The sequence below is a fragment of the Patiria miniata genome, unplaced genomic scaffold, assembly GCF_015706575.1.
Source record: "Patiria miniata isolate m_02_andy unplaced genomic scaffold, ASM1570657v1 HiC_scaffold_10, whole genome shotgun sequence".
Classification (NCBI taxonomy): Eukaryota; Metazoa; Echinodermata; class Asteroidea; order Valvatida; family Asterinidae; genus Patiria; species Patiria miniata.
Genome location: NW_024037048.1, coordinates 20,637,860 through 20,646,780, shown reverse-complemented (window position 1 = coordinate 20,646,780; position 8,921 = coordinate 20,637,860). Strand labels below are relative to the sequence as shown.

The window sequence follows — 8,921 nt, the reverse complement described above, 5'->3', positions numbered from 1 at the left end:
ATATGATGTTTTCTTTAGGAATAAATGAGAAAGGGGTATAATTTATATGCTAAGGTGTGTTTTAGGGGAATTTTCGCCAACATTTTTGCAATGCGGGATGAATTTATTCGCGTATCGAAGACTTTTAAAAGCCTTCAATAAAAGCGAAACGCAGTTTTTCAGAAGAAATCTTTATGTTGATACCATTAATTATTCAGTTATGAAAATAGCCAAATCATACTTTTTCTTGGTCGGGTCGACATTTTAAAATAAAATATAGACGTTGAAAGTCAGACTACAATGCATCGCTGGTTTACGATCTAGTATCCCACTAATACATGCAAACTGGCGCGCGGGTACCAACTGGCCTAGCGCCGCGTGTGTTGTGTACACAAAAGCGCCGTACAACATGTACACATGCACATGTACATTGTACATGTGTACGTACGTAAAACCATCGCATTCGGGACGATCGCAAGACATTGAAAAAAAAATGCATAAAATGCAAAACAGATAACATAGAAATAAAGAACCATCTATATCTGTCTTTAGAAGAAAACACTCACTGTGGACAAAATAAACACACAATCCGAAATTCACAAATGTTTAGTGTACAGTGAGTGAGTGTTGTACAGCATATTAAAGCAGCACAATCCAAAACCAAGCATGAATTTGCCATCAGTATAGCTATAGACACTCTATCCTCTTAATTTTCTGGGGGAAGTTGCTGACAATTAATTGGATCTATAGCTTAAACAAAACAATAACAAATAGGTTTTTGTTGGCAATAAACGCATTCTTTATTTCACAACCAATCCATATTATTTTTTAAAAAAAGTTTCATTTACAGAAGTGAAACTTCACAACAGCCATATTTTACAAGTAAATACAGTGCACATGTAATGCAGGCATGAACTCAACTAGTGAAATCAGGTTTGGCAAGTTATAAAACTATGAAAAGTCTGAAAAATTAAGTAGGGTAGTTGCAGTTGATTCAAGAAAGTGATTCAAAAATTCAACTTTATGAAAGGGCAAATGGATTTAAGCATACCCTCACACCTGAAGACAGTCAAGGTTTTTTTTATATTTATTTATTATTAATATTTTGTTGGAGAAAGGAGCTTACAGTTCAACTGCACTATTTCATAAGTGGTGGTGATGGCAATTTCAGGTTTCAAATTTTCGCTTAATTAAAATTTCACATACGTACGTGTACACATACCTGGATGACCTGCCCCCCCCCCCCCCAGATTTACAAAGCACTACATCGCTTCACAATTTGATGCAAACACAGTCCACTGTGAAGTTCTTTTCCAGTGTGGAATGCATCATACATCGTCAATTTTGTTAAATATTTTAGAAAAGTTTTCACAAGTACAATCGACAACTCTTTGTTGACTTTTCGACGACTACTGTACTTTGAATAAATACATAACATGAAAATACATGAACATGTACATGTAGTCACCTTTTGTCCTTTGAATACACTACGACGTGTCGCACTTACAGCATATTTTGTAAAATGAATCACAGGATGCGTCATCCTAGGGATACAACGATGCATCGTAGGTTACAATAAGTTTCATGAAATCAGGTACAGATTGTCATCGTCACTACGAACGACACTCTCGCACCCGTGTGTGCGCTGTACGCGCGCGTGTTTACAGAACCGGGATATTTTGGGTTTTACGAACTGATATCCGCCACAGTGCGGCACTTTTAGAGCGCACCCCGTACATTTTTGTTTTCACGAACTGACACCCAAGCATGATGCGGCAATATCCGTGTACTTGTGCGATTATACATGTAAAAAATTTTCATTAAAAAGCGATTTAATTGGTAAAATTAAGATCAGTGTCAGTTCGTGAAACCGAAAATGCATGGGTGCACTCTAAAAGTGTTGCACTGTGGGGGATGTCATTTTGTGAAACCCAAAATATCCCAAATCTGTAAATACTCAAGTGTGCGCAAGTGTCAGTTTGTGGTGACATTGACAAGATATATACCATCTGAAATGGCAATAAGGACAAAACAGAAACTGTCCTGATCAAAGATTACCTCCAGTTATCTCCTAAATTCCCAAACTATCTCAATTCTCTCAACCCCCCCCCCCCCCCCCCAGCAGTAAGACATTCATTATGAAATGTTTACGTCAACTATGTTATTCAAGCATATGGGACAGGGAGGCAGCGAACAGACTACTCCTACCACTCCCAATTCAGATCACAATAAAAGTATTTGTACATGTACTCCACACCATGGACTATTTAGAAAGGTTCAGAGTGGGGGTTGGGCTGTTTGAATGAACATGGCCATGTCATGGCATGGTCAGGATCTGATACGGAGTTCAATCGCAATGGGTGGGTAGTACAGATCAGATGCGGAGGAATCCAAAGCTCGTCCATTATACCCGGCCATGCATGTCGTTGCCATCTTCAATCCAGAAATAGGAAGAAACTCTTCAAAACCTGAAAGCACAACAAGAATATAACAAATGGAACAAAGTCAAAGGGATACTTTGAGATGCATGGTGGCAGCAAATACACCAGTCCTTTTCTGGTGTTGACGTCAATTTGAACATGTGCACATTAGGTTAAATGTGACGTAAAAAAAATTAAAAGGACAGGTAAAAGGAAGCGTCTCAAAAGTCTCTGTTGAAAATTATTGCCAGGTTATTTTCAAGATTGTTGTCTGTGCCTTTGCTGGGATTTTTCTTGCATTGAATATGAGTGTTAAAAACTATAGAAGATAAGAAAGTTTCATATGTTATCTTTTTCTATAGGCACAGACATACATGTACAATGTACATGTAAACATGTACTTGTACATGATGTATGTACATGCATGTACATACATGCCATGATCAATTTAAAGTAGAAAATTTCAAGTAAAATAATATCAAGATGCTCACCGATGAAAATTGTCAAATTTTCTGAAGGTATCCTTCGTCAGGGCAGGGTACGTCATCTGCGTGTCATGGTGGAATGCCGTACACTCCGCATAAGAAGAACTGTAGGCAAACCTCCTCCACAGCGTCCGAGAGACAACCAATAGGTCTAGATGGCAAATTAAAGTACACATTCAAGTTCATGTACAGTTAGGTGACGTTTGTGTTTGTACACAACAAGAACAAGAGCATGCATTACATGGGTTTCAAGTAAACTCCGTACCCAACAACCACTGTTACCAACTCGGTCCCTAACAGACGGGTCTGACTGTCTGAGACAGCATGGCCAACTCAGTTCCACTTCCAGGTCAACTTGGTCCCAGGTACAAATGTATAAAAGTCGGTCCAATGTCAACTAAGGGGGTAAGTCTCAAGTCATTTTAGTCCCAGGTCAAATTTGAAATTAATGGAAAAAATACTCTACAAAAAAAAAAAGTACAATTATATGACTGAGTGAGGGCAAAAAAAAAATAGCCTAATGTATTGACGGCCCTGGCAATGTAACCTACATGTAGGGCCTACATGTCAAATCCTTTGTTTACGCATTTAGAACATACATGTACAGTACACAGTTTCCTTGAGAAGTTTTCAAGAACAATGTCAGGCTCCTGCCTGCAAAGAATGACCTCCATTCCTCCATCATCATTCATGTTCCTGCATGATGCATGCCATTGCCAGCAAATCCTGACCACGCTGACTAAAATTTACATGAAATTTAAAAATCATAATGAAATTGGAGGATTCAGGACTGTTACTGTTAGGATTAAGGAATGCATTGTGATTATTTATTACGAATACGATTTTCTGGGTAATAGCAACTAGCAAGGCACACTGGGCAGAAATATTTCTTAGATGAAAGTCTTCTACATACACGAGTCGTTGCGTCGTCCAAAAGTGCGTGCTGTGGGATAGCTCAAGGCGCCTACGCTACGACTGTTTCATGTACAACATTACTGTAATAACTTCCTGTCATGGCGCGGCGTACGTACACAAAATCCTTGTGTCGCAGGCTAAAAACAAGGAGAAACTACAAAAACTACATCTTCTGAGCAGAGTAAATACATAATCTATAGGCTTACCTTTGAGATTTCCGTCTGAATCTCCGAAATCATGCCAAAACATGGCCACGAAGGTCCCCACTCGTCACGCCATGACACATGTACACTTCGTACGTTGCGACTTGACGAATTCCTGTTTTATTCACCCTCAATATTGGCTAAAATCTCACGAAAGCATGTCGTCCCAAACCTTTCGTCCATATCAACGTGAACCTAGATAACTCATTTATTGATAGATTGACCAAGTAGGCTATGCGTCACAAAACTGCATTTTACTTTATAAATGATGTTTTCTCGAAGTGGAAATGACGGCACGAAAACGCTAAATCGTACTAGTCCGAGTAGCTTGGACCCAACTTATCGCCTTTTTTAACATTTGGACATGGTCTGGCGATAGTGGGGTCCAAGCTAATACCGCGACCTGGACAACAACATCCTGTCACTGTCCCAAAAACCAACATTTCCAACAAAAAACATCAGATTTCACCTTTAAAACGGCCTCCAAATTACTAGATATGCCACCTAAGGTACAAGTAGACATCGATAATTAAGATGGTTGTACTGAAGTTTACTTACGATCCGTAAAAAAAGTGAAATTTTCCGTTCATTTCGGAGAGCTCCCCTCGCGATCTTGAACACGTTAACCTCTACATGCCCAGCGTACATTCGATGGTCCCCGTATCCCGAGTGCGATTCCGTTACCGAGCGCGCGCGACGCATCGATTATGATAATGAGTAGACTGGATCACGTTTGTAAACACATGTGCATTTCAAACGATAATAGGGAGTCGGGAACTAGCGCAGCTTTTATGGCGGGTACCAGTTCAAGCTGGTTCCCGATTCCCTTTTACAGTTCGAAATGCACATGTACAGTGTATGTGTTTACAAACGTGACTCATTATGTTGGTTTTTGGGACAGTGACAGGATGATGTTGTCCAGGTCGCGGTATTAGATTGGACCCCACTATCGCCAGACCATGTCCAAATGTTAAAAAAGGCGATAAGTTGGGTCCAAGTTACTCGGACTAAAATCGTACCAGGTCACAAGTCACACGCTGCATAAAAAACACACATTATCATAATTTGTGCACGCTAGATGGCAACTGTCAACCGTACATAACTTCATTGATGGTTTGTAAAGCCTTATTTGGTAATCTGTTGCATATTCATTTTAATAAACCAATCAATTTTTATATCTTTCGCGGGGTATTTAAATCCACCAACGAAACAAAGGGATCGCTAGCGCTGTGCGTAAGGTTTATTTACATCGCGCTAGCTAGGTTGTCGAGTGGTATTACCACTAACTCCATCTCGCCAACAGAGGGCGTACTTTTTTATGCGTGAAACTGCCGGTGTAGCGTGAATATCCGACTCCATGAAATGTGGACTCATTGGTAGTACTGCGCACGCGTGAGTACGATACTATGCTATTTTTAGGATCGTTTCGTGAGAGTGACCTGTCACGTGCGAGGGATCAACCAATAATAGGGAAATAGGGGTCCGATTTTCATAGGAGTCGGATTTTCATGTGACACCGTGATGATGGTTAGTCACTTCAATTATCTCTTCTAAAAATATCCTCCAAGCCATGATGGTTTTCATTTCAATAATCCCTTCTTAAAATATCCTCCTAGCCGTGATGATAAGTCACCTCAATTATCCCGTTAAAAAAAAACCCCTAGCCGTGGTGATTAGCCTCCTCAATCATCCCTTTTAAAAACAAATATCCTCCAAGCAATGATGGTTAGTCTCCTCAATGATCACATCTAAAAATTATCTTCCAAGCATTGATGGTTTGTCTGTTCAATAATCTCGTCTGAAAAATATTCTCCAAGCCGTGATGTTTTTTATTTCAATAAGCCCTTCTAAATAAAAATATCCTCCTAGCCATGATGAGAAGTCTCCTCAATTATTCCTTCTCAAAAATCTCCTCGTCTCCTCAAAAATCTTCCAAGCCGTGATGGATTGTGTGTTCAATAATCTCTTCTAAAAATATCCTCCTAGCCATGATGGTTTGTCTCCTCAGTTATCCCTTCTAAAAATATCCTCCTAGCCATGATGGTTAGTCTCCTCAATTATCCCTTCTAAAAATATCCTCCTAGCCGTTATGATTAGTATCCTCAATTATCCCTTCTCAAAAAATATCTTGCAAGCCGTGATGGAAAGTGTGTTCAATAATCTCTTCTGAAACATATCCTCCAAGTCAAGATGACAAGTCTCCTCAATTATACCTTCAAAAACTATCCTCCGAGCCATGATGGTTTTCATTCAATAATCCCTCTGAAAAATATCCCCCTAACCGTGATGAATAGCCTCCTTAATTATCCCTTCTAAAAAAATATCCTCCAAGCATTGATAGTTAGTCTCCTCCATTATCCCTTCAAAAATATCTTCCTAGCCGTGATGATAAGTCTCCTCAATTATCCCTTCAAAAGAATATCCTCCGAGCCATGATGGTTTTCATTCATTAATCCCTCTGAAAAATATCCTCCTAACCGTAATTATAAGTCTCCTCAATTATCCCTTCTAAAAAAATATCCTCCAAGCAATGATAGTTAGTCTGCCCCCATTATCCCTTCAAAAATATCTTCCTAGCCGTGATGATTAATCTCCTCAATTATCCCTTTAAAAAAATATCCCCCTAGTCATGATGGTTAGTCTCCTCATTTAGCCCTTCTAAAAATATCCTCCAGGCCATGATGGTTAGTCTCCTCAATGATCACATCTAAAACATATCTTCCAAGCCGTGATGGATAAATTGTGTGTTCAATAATCTCTTCTACAAAAATATCCTCCAAGCCATGATGATTAGTCTCCTCAATTATCCCTTCAAAAAATATCCTCCGAACCATGATGGTTTTCATTAAATAATCCCTTCTAAAAATATCCTCCTAACCGTTATGATAAGTTTCCTCAATTATCCATTCTCAAATATCCTCCTAGCCATGATGGTTAGTCTCCTCAATTGTCCTTTCTAAAAAAACATAGCCTTCTAGCCGTGATGATTAGTCTCCTCGATAATCCCTTCTTAAAATATCCTCCTGGCCAGATGATTAGACTCCTCAATTATCCCTTCTCAAAAATACCTCCTTGTCATGAGTGTTTGTCTCCTCAATTATCCCTTCTAAAAATATCTTCCAAGCAATGATGGTTAGTATCTTCAATTATCTCTTAAAAAATATCCTCCAAGACGTGATGGCTAGTCTCCTTAATTATCCCTTATGAAAATATCCTCCTGGCCATGATGATTAGTCGCCTCAATTATCCCTTCTAAAACAAAATGCTCTCTGATGAATATTTTGAGTTTCTGAGACACATTCGATTGACACTTGACAAACAGATGGTATGTCTGGGAACAAAAGCTTTTGCCTGAGGCAATGTCCACAACATTACAAAAAGTGGGAACGCCCCCATTTCTTTGTAAAGTTATAATTCGAAGTAAATTTGACCGTGATGAATCGTTTGAAATAACCGATGACGTCATGATGCCGTCACAACTTTTCCTTAATATTTTGGACCAGGGTTCAAGTTCATCTTTTTTCCTTGATCCGTTTCGAAGGAATTAGATTTGTTTTTAATTAAAGGTTAATTGTTTGCATAAATCTTTAATTTAACCGGGATAACCCCGGAAGGAAAGGTCAGACGACTTTGTTTTCGAAAATCAGAAATGTTTATCAAGGTATCATCTATCAGATTATAAAGTGTAAACATGATTGTTCTTTTTGTCAATAAGCTTGTGGCATTGAAATCGTTTGTAATTTGATACCTGATGGCGTCATTATGACGTCAGAGTTATATACTCACTTCGGATTCAGGGTTGGTGTTTGTTCAAGGTTTCCAGTTTATACCATGTACCGTTGAGGAAAAAAAATCGTACAGAATTATTGCCTGGAATAAAAAAGAAGGAAGAAACAAAAGGAAAGAAAGGGATAAAATAATTCTTACCATTTCAAAACCGTGATCGGGTCGTACACGATCACACAAACATATCAGGTTTTTGTTGTTCGGAATGAGGAATTCCTGTCTGACAATATTTCCGCTACTACTTCCATTTTGGACTCTCAAAACGAAATTGTCGAAATAATGACTGTTTTCTTTACTTCTTCGCAAACTCATTTGGATTCTTGTCGCTATGGATAGCAAACTAGGTTTTGATCACATTTTGGCTGCATTTTTTTTGTCAAGGGTACAGTACATCAGGTTCCCTGCTGTGATTCAGAACAGTTGAAATTGATCGTGATTCGTACTTATTCCAAATACTTTACGCACTTGTGATTTACATCAGGTTCCCCGCTGCGATGTTACTTTATTATTTTAATTGTCAAACATGAAATCCTGGTTCGATGTACTCACACTTTTTCCGGCAATGAGAGTCTTTTGGACATTTTTTGACATGAGATCGATTAATTAAAGCAGAATATGTATGCTCCTTAATTGTGACTCCTGCAACTTCAAATTCGAGCAATGTTGAACAATAAAGAGGAACATAGGATCTTTTGCCCTTGGTGTTTTTTTTTGTTAAAAGCAACAAAATTGATCAAAATCTGAAGTATAGGGTGTATATCTAGTAACCTGTTGCAATTTCAGCGCATTCTATACTTTTGAGAAAAGAGAAAACGCAGTTTCGAAGGTTTGCGGAAATGTAATCGGGAAAAATGGACCGCTCGACTAAACTAAATAAAACTAAATGCTGGGGGAACTCACTTAAGAAAACCTAATTAATCTAATGATCGAATAGGGTAAAGACGCGAGGAAATGCAAGAAGTGGGACAGTGACTCAAAATGTAGGTTTCCTCAATAAACAAAAATAAGAAAAATAACTTTATTGATACTAAAGCAATGACCAAAAGCCAAACCAGTGTAACCTTAACCAAGACCAACACACAGTAAAACTATTAAACGAAACCCAGAATTGAAACAATTAAAAACACAGTGCC

General features: G+C 38.6%; 1 long non-coding RNA gene across 1 annotated transcript; it reads right to left on the bottom strand.

The window, feature by feature from the left end:
- Positions 1–1,485: 1,485 nt before the first annotated feature.
- LOC119739717 lies at positions 1,486–4,404 on the bottom strand. The gene is made up of 3 exons (XR_005272623.1): positions 4,006–4,404; positions 2,891–3,035; positions 1,486–2,447 (listed from the first exon to the last, which is right to left on the bottom strand). It is a non-coding gene; the product is annotated as an uncharacterized LOC119739717 (long non-coding RNA).
- Between the last annotated feature and the right edge of the window lie 4,517 nt (positions 4,405–8,921).